Source organism: Chrysochloris asiatica, unplaced genomic scaffold, assembly GCF_000296735.1.
Source record: "Chrysochloris asiatica unplaced genomic scaffold, ChrAsi1.0 scaffold00020, whole genome shotgun sequence".
Taxonomy (NCBI): Eukaryota; Metazoa; Chordata; class Mammalia; order Afrosoricida; family Chrysochloridae; genus Chrysochloris; species Chrysochloris asiatica.
Window position 1 is genome coordinate 17,075,305 of NW_006408538.1, and position 10,052 is coordinate 17,085,356.

Below are 10,052 nucleotides of genomic sequence, written 5' to 3' on the forward strand. Positions count from 1 at the left end.
TTTGAATTGTTTCCAATGCTGTATCTATCTTATTTGATGGTTCCTGCAGCACTTTCCTGACTTCTTCCTTATTGTTCTCAAACTCTTTTTGGAGACTATGGATGCACTTCAGTATCATTCTCCTGAATTCTTTCTCAGGAAGTTCCAAGGCCTGCCCTCCTCCCTGTGGGAAATCTAGGTCTATCTCCAGATCATTTGTGTTAGTTAGTCTGTCCTATTTCTTGACATGTGCCAAATGGTCAATTGTTTCTTGGGCACCTTCAGTAATTAGGTTTTCAATAATTAAATTAATAATATTGATGTTTTATTGAGGTTTCTGATTGCCTTTAGGTAGATATGATCAGGAGACTGACTTCTCTGTTCACCTTTCTTATTACTCAACTCAGAGTAAATATAGCAGGTGTTGGCTGTCTATCTGGTGTATAGCAGCTGGTATTAGCTTTTGTCTGGATGGTGGAATTTTATAGGGTGTGATTGCAGCTTGGCTATATGACAACAATTGCTGTCTCTTCTTGGGTAATGTAGGGAGAGAAAGAGCCCCCTGAAGGTAAAAAGGGGACCAAAAAAAAAATGAAACAACAATAGCAAAAAACAACAAGAAAACAAAAAACAGATTTGGTACTATAGTCTATAATTGCATAAAAGAAAAGAAGGGGGAAAAAATCTGTAGCAAAAATAAGTATGACTTTAACACCCTTTTCTCAGGCAGCTTGGGGCATTCTGGGAGACTGTTCCATTTAAGCAGTTTTGGGTGACTCCTCCCACTTCTGCAATTCTGGGCCCAGAAATCTTTGCTGGGCAGATCCATGTGCATTCATAGTAGAACCCTCCAGGTGTAGGGGGGTGTCCACTAGCTCAGGCAATCCTCCAGTCACCAGAGTGGAGGTGAACAGACCGTGAGAGACCAAAGAACAGAGGGGATTGTGGGGGGAAGTATGTCCACACCTTCATCTCTGAGGATCATCAGAAGTCTACAGTCAGAGCGCTTCCCTGACCCTTCACCTGCTCTGTCATGCCCAAGATGGCCGCTCTAGGAGCCTGCTGGCTGTCGTGGATCAGGAAACATCATTTCTTTCTTCTTCTAAGAAGAAACTGACAACAGATGGCACAAAACACACACAAACTCAGCACAAGAAAGGATACAGAACAAAGGAACAAACAGTCTTCCTCTTTTTCTCTGACCCTTCACCCTACCAAACATGATATCCTTCTCCAGTGACTGGTCCCTACTGACTCAAATGCATCAATTCTTCTATGGTCCTCCTCTTTCACTGTCCAGCTTTCGTGTACATACAAGGTTATTGAAAATACCATGGATTGGGAGAGAATAGACAAATATTCCATACAGAATAATTCTGAATAATAATAATGTACGTAGATGCTCTCCCCTGAAGGAGGTGGAACATAACTCTCCATTCCTTAAGCTTAGTCTACTCTTAGAGACTTCCTTTCAAAGAGTACAGTATGAAAACCCACTGCCAACAAGAGAGTCTTACAGAGAAGAACTACCCCTTACAACTTCTGGGATTGTCATGCTTTAAAGAAGCAGACTGCCACATCTTTCTCTCACAGAGTGATTAAAGGGTTCTCCCACCAATCTTCTAGTTAGTGCTTTGACCACTGTGCCATCAGGGCCCCTGCAGTATGGAAAGTGATGGATAAACTTCACAGTGGAGACACTTTGACAGTCACTCAGGTGGTCAAGATTAACATCAACCATGATATGTCATGTTGATAGTATATATCCTTGATATGTTGTTGTTGTTGTCAGGTGCCATTGAATCGGAACCAACTCATAGCAACCCCATGCACAGCAGAACAAAACAATGTTCAATCCTGGGCCAACCTCACTACCGCTGCCACGCTTGAGTCCATCAATATTGTCACCTGGCCAATCCATCTTGTTAGGGGTCTTCCTCTTTTTCTCTGACCCTCCACCTTACCCAGCATGACATCCTTCTCCAACAACTGTTCCCTCCGGACAATATGTCCAAAGTATGAGAGACGAAACTTAGCCATCCTGGCCTCCAAGGAGCACTCTGGCTGCACTTCTTCCAAAACAAATCTATTGGTTCTTTTGGCAGTCCATGGCACTTTCAGTATTCTCCTCCAACACCACAACTCAAAGGCATCAATTCTTCTACGATCTTCCTTATTCACTGTCCAGCTTTCGCATCCATATGAGGCTATTGAAAACACCATGAGATGATATGATAAAAATGGCACTTTACCTACATGACTATGGCGCTTTGAATTTACTTGAGATGGTTTTTCTATCCAAAGTCTTAATTCCCAATGAATGATTGGATGGGATCATGAAAATAGGGTGTACAAGACTCTAACACTGGGATTGATTAGTTTTGCCATCCTGCTAGGTTAAAAAGAAGCCATCTCAGAAGCAGTAACAGAAGATCCCAGGAACATCAATAAAGAAGAGCATGAGCGGAACATGAGATCCCTTCCTAGAAAAGTGATGTCAGCAGAAGTGATGACAGAGGTGGTGGCATGGAGAAACAGACAGCTGTGGGCTTCCAGATCCCTGGACCAAGTAAAGCCCACTGCCTATGGGCAGGATGCTGGCTTATAGAATGTGCCCCTTGGGTGTTTACAGACTGGTTAAAGGTGCTTTGTAACACTTGCTTGAGCAGGGCAGAGGCTGAGTGGTCACATGGCTGAAAGGCTGAAGACAAGAGTGAGATGTGTCTGTGGTACAGCAGAAAAGAGGCGTTCCTGACTGGCAAACTGCTGCTTCCTGAGTTGTTTCTGAGCCTGAATTGTACTCTGTTTCTTCCCTAATAAACCCCATAATAGTATTGTCTGTGAGTTCTGTGTGACCATTGCAATGGATTATAGAACCCAGATGTGAAGCAGAGTGCTGTGGAAGGGATTTTTGGTCATAGAATAGGATAAAGAAAGGTTCACAGCCCAATTCGGAACCACTATGCTACCAGAGCATTATTTGCCTTTAAAAAACTATGTAATATGTTGTTATTGTTGTTCAGTACCATCGAGTTGGTTCCAGCTCATAGCAACCCTGTATGGTTAGAAGTCCAGTGCTTATCCTACAGCGCCACTCCAGGACTCCAAGATGGACAATGTTAGTTGTTGGTAAGTGCTGGTGCCTGTTCTGACTCAGAGCGACCCTGTATAGGGTTTCCAAGGAGCAGCTGGCAAGCTTGAACTGACCTTGCAGTCCAGCACATTAACCCAGAGCGCCACACCAGGACTCCAAGATGGACAATCTTGCTGTTGTTAAGTGCTGTAGATTTTGACGGATCGTGACCCTAAACAGGATTTCCCAGAAACAGCTGGTAGGTGTGAACCTCCGACCTTGTGGTTCTAAGTCCAGTGCTTATCCTACAGCGCCACACCAGGAGTATTAATTTAATAAAAATAAAAATTTAAAAAGAATTAGAGGCTTACTGAGAGGATCATACTCTCAGAATATTCAGCTATGTGAGATCAAAAGGGCAGCATTTGCCCCAACGCCAAATTCAGAAGGCAGGACGGGGCAGGGAGACTGGGGGAATGGAAATGGGGGACCCAGGACCCAGGGTGGAAGTGGGACGGTACTGACACATTGAGGGGATTGTGAGCAAAGTCATGAAACACTTTACATGAATTGTTGAATGTGAAATTCCCTGCTAAGGAGATGATGCATAATTTTCATTTCGTTTTTGTTTTCTTGAACCTTTCTGTTATAAATTGAGTGAAGGTCTACAGAGATGATCATCTGTTTTACATTCAACAACTCACACACATTGTTTCATCTCAATGATTACAATCCCCTCTATTTAGTAACAGTTATCCCACTTCCTAAGGAGCTCTGGTAGCGTACTGGTTACGACTCAGGTTGCTAACCTCAGGGTCAGCAGTTTGAAACTACCAGCAGTTCCTCGCGAGAAAGATGAAGCTTTCTGCTTTCGTAAAGATTTACAGCCTTGGAAACCCTGTACAGGGTCACTATGAGTAGGAGCCGACTTCACGGCATGTAACAAAAACAGCAACAACGTCCCACTTCCTACTTGAGGTTCCTATTTCCATCCCACCTTCCTTCCCTTCCCTTCTCAACTTTGATCTTGAATGGTTGACAGTGCATACATATTTGACATGTTTATCAAACTTCTCTTTCTCTGATGCCATGTTCACCAAGCAATCCTGTAATTTGTCTTCCCATAAAGCTTGCAAGGAAGAGAAAGGACTTACATGTTAGTCCTCTTGGCAGTTGTGCTTTCATTATAAAGTAGATAATCTAGCATTCTTATTTCATCCTTTTGTCTATATGAGTTGGTCCTCTGAGAGCCGCCATTTTGTGGCTGCATTTCAGACCCGAGCATGCAAGACTGAAGGTCAGATCTTAGCCTGTAGGTTCACCAAAGTGCAGTCCAGCTATTCAGGTTAGTCAGTCACCTGACTTTGCCCTGGACTTCTCTATGTACCACCTTCTTTGAACTTCCCTACTGACATGAAGAGATAGCTTAGTAATACTACATAAGACATACGTATTATTGTTCTGGAATGAAATGATCCAAATGAATTAGGCTCTTGCTTTTCTGATTATGGGATCTGACCATAATTCACTTCTTGAATTAAGCCAGGGAAGTGATAGACAAAAATCTCCTTTTGAATGTACTAATCTGACAAATTCTAACTTCCTATGCCAGTATAGCGGGAGCATGGTGGCTCCATATGATAAGCTCTAGACTGTAAACTACAAAGTTGGCAATTTAAACCCACCAGCTGCTCTTTGCAAATAGAGCTATGAGTCAGAACTGACTTGATGGCACTTGACAACAACAACAATATACCTGTATAGGTTGAAGGTTTGATCTCAAACTCTTGTCAGACTTTCTAAGTAGTGCCAATGATGCTAAAGACAACACACTGTACCCACAACATCTGGACAGGATAATACCACTTGTCTAGCTGCAATATCTTCTAAAGCTACCCAAATTAAGTTTCTGTTATTAGTTGTCATGAAGCTGGCTCTGACTGATGAGAGCGCCATGCTAGTGTCTGATTACACAATATGCAAGGTAACCACGAGCTGACTTGTGATTACTTAGTAATCTGTAGTGAACAATTTCACATTTTTCACCACATCAAAGATTCTGCTTCTAGACATGACTGTAATTGGTCTTTTTCCCAACCCCACAACGCCTTCCTCCCGAATTATAGCCTCTTTTCAAATTTATTTTCCTGACAGGGGTAGACTATCCAGTACTCAAGGTAAACATAGGCTTAGTTGTGCTTATTTACTAATCTGTAGTGAACAGATTCATGTCTTTCACCACAGATGTAAAACATTGCCCAGTCCTGCACCATCTACAGGGAGAAGCATCAAGACTGTTGTTAACTCTTTGCACCCTGTATAGTCCAAAACCCATAGTCATTGAATTGAATCTGACTCATAGTGACCCTGCAGGGCAGGGTAGAACTGCCTTACAGGATTTCTAAGGCTGTAAATCTCTGCAGAAGCAGACTGCCACATATTTCTCCCTCAAAGCAGCTGGGAGGTTTCAACCAGGACAGATTCCAGCTGGTTCAATCATAGCCAACATGGTGAAATTGGAAAAGACCTGAATTTTTAATCTGGGTGAAGCTGAAGGATAACCACAACAGGAAAAATGATAGGTGGAAGCCCTGGAATGGGAGACTCAGAAGAGATGTAGTCAGCCCCTTTAGGAGCCTAAAGCAGGAGACTGGAGGATAGTCAGGACTCTGGAGAGTGATACGTGTTCAAAGCAGCGCAGTCAGATGGCCGCCATCTTTGATGTACATGACCCTTGTTTTCTAAGAGGCAGATTAAGTTTCTAGCAAGGTGTGGCCCCATAAGTTTTTCCCTTCCAGTTATTGTGCCAATTCACCCACATGTTACAAATTTGGGTCCATTCTGTTTTCCCTGTATCAGCCATGACTGAACCACAAAGAAGAGTTTCCAACCCTTCGTTCAAACCACCAAACTATCCACTGACCTTTTGGTTAGCAGACAAACACTTAAACCATGGCACCAGTAGGGCACCTCACACAACCACCAGGGGATTCAAATGTACCTTAAAATTTGGGAAACACTTATCCAGGACAGTGTTTCTCAAGCTGTAATTGTAGCCCATTAGTTGGCCAGGAAATCAATTTACTGGTTCTGTGACCAGCATTGAAAAAAAAAAGAAATAGACCAGAGTTCTTTGCATGTGTAAGAATAAGTATTGTTTTGTGAACCTCCTGTTTTAGTTATAAATGTGTTTATGTTTACTGAGATCTAATGTAAAATGTAGGTCCTGGTTTTAAAAGTTTGGGAGCTTCTTGTTTAAGGGAATGTTTTTGAAAATGTGACTCACACTGGAACCTAGAAGTATTTGAAATACAGATTCCTAGGCCCATATTGTAGAAGGAACATTGTAAACAAATAGGCCCATGTAATTCTTATGCACATTATACCTGAGAAGCGCTGATCTGACAGTAGGCCAGTGTCGCTGTGAGTTAGCATTGACTAGATGGCACTGGGTTTGGGTGGGTCTGCCAGTGATTTTCACACTTTAGGATCACAATCACTTAGAAGATTTGTTAAAACACAGGTTTCTGGGCCCCATCCTCAGTTTCTGCTTCATTAGGTATAGGGTGAGGCCCAATTACGTGCATTTGTTACAGGTTTCCAAATGATGCTGCTTATCTATCAACTACTGTTATTATTGCTAATTGATTGTTGTTGAGTTGGCCTCAATTCATGGTGACCCCACTTATTATAGTAGAAATGCTCCATCGGGTTTTCTTGGCTGTAATCGTTATTAAAAATCACCAGGCCTTTCTTCTGCAACATCTCGCTGTTGTTGCGTGCCATCGAGTCATAGTGATTGTGTATAGGGTTTCCAAGAGCAGCTGATGGGTTTCAACTGCCAATATTGCAGTTACTAGTGCTTATTTTATAACACCACACAAGGCATCAACCCTTTGTTTAGTAGCCGCTGATTGCAGGGTCATCACATTACAACTGTGAAGGTCTTGTTGTTAGATGCTGTTGAGTCGACTCTGACTCATAGTGACCCTATGCACAACAGAAGAAACACTTCCCGGGTCTGTGCCATCTTCACAATTGTTCCATTGGAACCCGTTGTTGCTGCCACTTTGTCAGTCCATCTCCTTGGGTGGTCTTCCTGGTTTTTGTTGGTCTTCCGTTTTACCAAGTGTGATATCCTTCTCCACAGACTTGTCCTTCCTGATGACATGCCCTAAGTATGAAGCAAAAGTCTCCTCATCCTGGCTTCTAAGGAGCAACTGGTAGTACTTCTTCCAGCACAAATTTGTTTGTTCTTCTAGCAGTTCATGGTACTTTTAACATTCTTCTCCAACACCATAATTCAGATGCATCAGATCCTCCGCAGTCTTCCTTATTTATAGTCCAACTTTCACATGCATATGAAGCTTTGAAAAGGCCATGGCTTGGGTCAGGTGTATCTTAGTCCTCAAACTGATGTCTTTGCTTTTTAATGCTTTACGGCGGTCTTTTGCAGCAGATTTGCCTAATTAAATACGTCATTTGATTTCTTGTCTGCTGCTTTCATGATTGTTGATTATGGATCTGAGCAAAATGAAGTCTTAGACAACTTCAATCCTTTCTCTATTTATCACGATGTTATTTAGTGGTCCATTTATAAGGGTTTTTGTTTTCTTTACTCTGAGGTACATTCCATACTGAAGGCTGTAGTCTTTGATCTTCATCAGTAAGTATTTGAAGTCCTCTTTGCTTCTATCAAGTAAAGTGGTGTCATCTGCGTATCGCAGGTTGTTAATGAGTTTTCCTCTAATCCTGATGCCATGTTCTTTTTCCTATAATTCAGTTTCTCATATTATTTGTTCAGCATATTGAATAAATATGGTAAAAGGATGCAATCCTGATGCATACCTTCACTGATTTTAAACCATTCATTATTCCCTATTCTGTTTAAGCAACTGCTTCTTGGTCTATGAATAGGTTCTTCATGAGCCCAATTAAGTGTTTTAGACTACTGATTCTTGACAACATTATCGATAGTTTGTCAAGAGTCACATAATTGAAAGCCTTCACACAGTCAATAAAGCACAAGTAAACATCCTTCAGGTATTCTCTATTTTCATATTTTCATCCATCTGATGTCGGCAATGGAATTCCCTAGTTCCACCTCCTCTTCTGAATCTGGCTTGAATGTCTGTCGGTTCCTTGTCAATGTACTGTTGCAACCGTTTTGAATTATCTTCAACTAAATTTTACTTGCATGCAATATTAATGATATTGTCAGGTGGTTTCCACATTCCATTGGGTCACCTCTCTTTGGAATGGGCACAAATATGAATCTCTTCCAATCAGTTGGCCAACTAGCTGTCTTACAAATTTCTTAGCATAGATAAGTAAATTCCTCCAGTGCTGCATCAGCTAAAAGATTTCAATTTGTGTTCCATCAATTCCCAGAGTCTTAGAAACAGTTCTTAGAAACAATTCTGGAGGCTTGGAAACAGAATTTTGCTAGAAGCTGAATTATTTCTCCAATTTATGGTTAAACCCACCTATCCAATATGTTCTTCCATTAATTTATGTACACATCATCATACAGCAAAAAGGTCTTAATTGTTTCAGGGGGGAATATGCATTGAATTTTTTATAGCTTCTTAGTATTTTAAGAGTAAAGGTTCTATATAGCTAAAGTATATATACCTTTTTCTAGTTTTGACTTTCTCCAAAGTCTATCTTCTACAACTATCATGTTTGCACTTACACAAGAATGTGATAGATTTCCAAATCTGTAAGTCTTTTATCCATGAAGTCTTTTAGATCTGTCCCTTGGTTTGCTGACACCATTGCCAACACAGGGTATTCAGCCTTAAGCTCATTGGACCTATTAGTGGAAAGTTTCCTATGTTTATTGGACATCTTCCTGTATATAAATTCCAACAGGCTATTATACTTATGTCCCCTGAAGCTTATTACTAGAAATTCTGTTCCTCCTTTTCTGAGTCAGTTACTTTTTTAACTTTCTAATATATGCATGGAAGTTAAATATCATGAAACTATGTTAAATCCAAGGTTATGGGTGGTGAATTTAAAAATAGAAAAAGGTTTTAAAATTCAGAGGTTGACTAGACACCTACATGGGATCTATGTAGGCTGTTCAAAACATATGGAATTATCTCATACTGTGGGCTAAAACCTTGCTTTAGCAATTCATGATCAACTCCTACTGGAATCCGCTGATTCTATTTGGTGCAACACAAAGGAGTCGGTGTTGCCAAGGAACTTCATTTAAAAACAATTTCCTGAAAATTAATTACTTCCATATTACATTACTAGCATAATTTATTCCCTCAATATAGGCTGACTCTGCTACCTCAGCTCAGCACACCCAACATCCCATTGCCCTAGCAATGTCCACTACAATCTGGACAATGTGTGTGTGCGTGCACATGTGTGTATTTACTTCTCAGTACAAAAGAAGACCAAATGTATTTCTTTAAACCTTTCCGTTTTAAACAATGTTAAATGCTCTATTACTAAATTACATATCAATTTCAGGAAACAATTAAATTTCATTCGCTTTTGGCTAAGACTGCAAGTCATAGCTTTTTGTGTGTCATAAAAATATATGAGGATGAGTCAAAAATTATCCACACTCTGGCTGTAGACTTTATTGTAATCAACTTTTAGAAAAGACAAATACATCCCTTTTTTGACATAATTTCCTTGCTTTTCAATACACTTTGTCCATCTGTCAACAAGCTTTCATACTTCCTTATTTAAAAACGTTTTAGGCTGAACTGCAAGCCACAAATGCCCTGCTGTCTTCACTTCTTCATCAGAGATGAATCTTCATCCTCAAAGGACTGCTTTCAGAAGGCCAAAGAGATGAAAGTCCAATGGAGCAAGATCACTACTATAGGGAGGATGCTTTAACATCTCAAAACCAAGTGTTTGCAAAATATAAACTGTGTGAGCAGAGGTGTATGGATGTGCATTGTTTTGCAAGATCACAAAGCCTTTGGATAGCAGTCCTCTGTTTTAAATCTGAAGTTTAGACTACATCTCT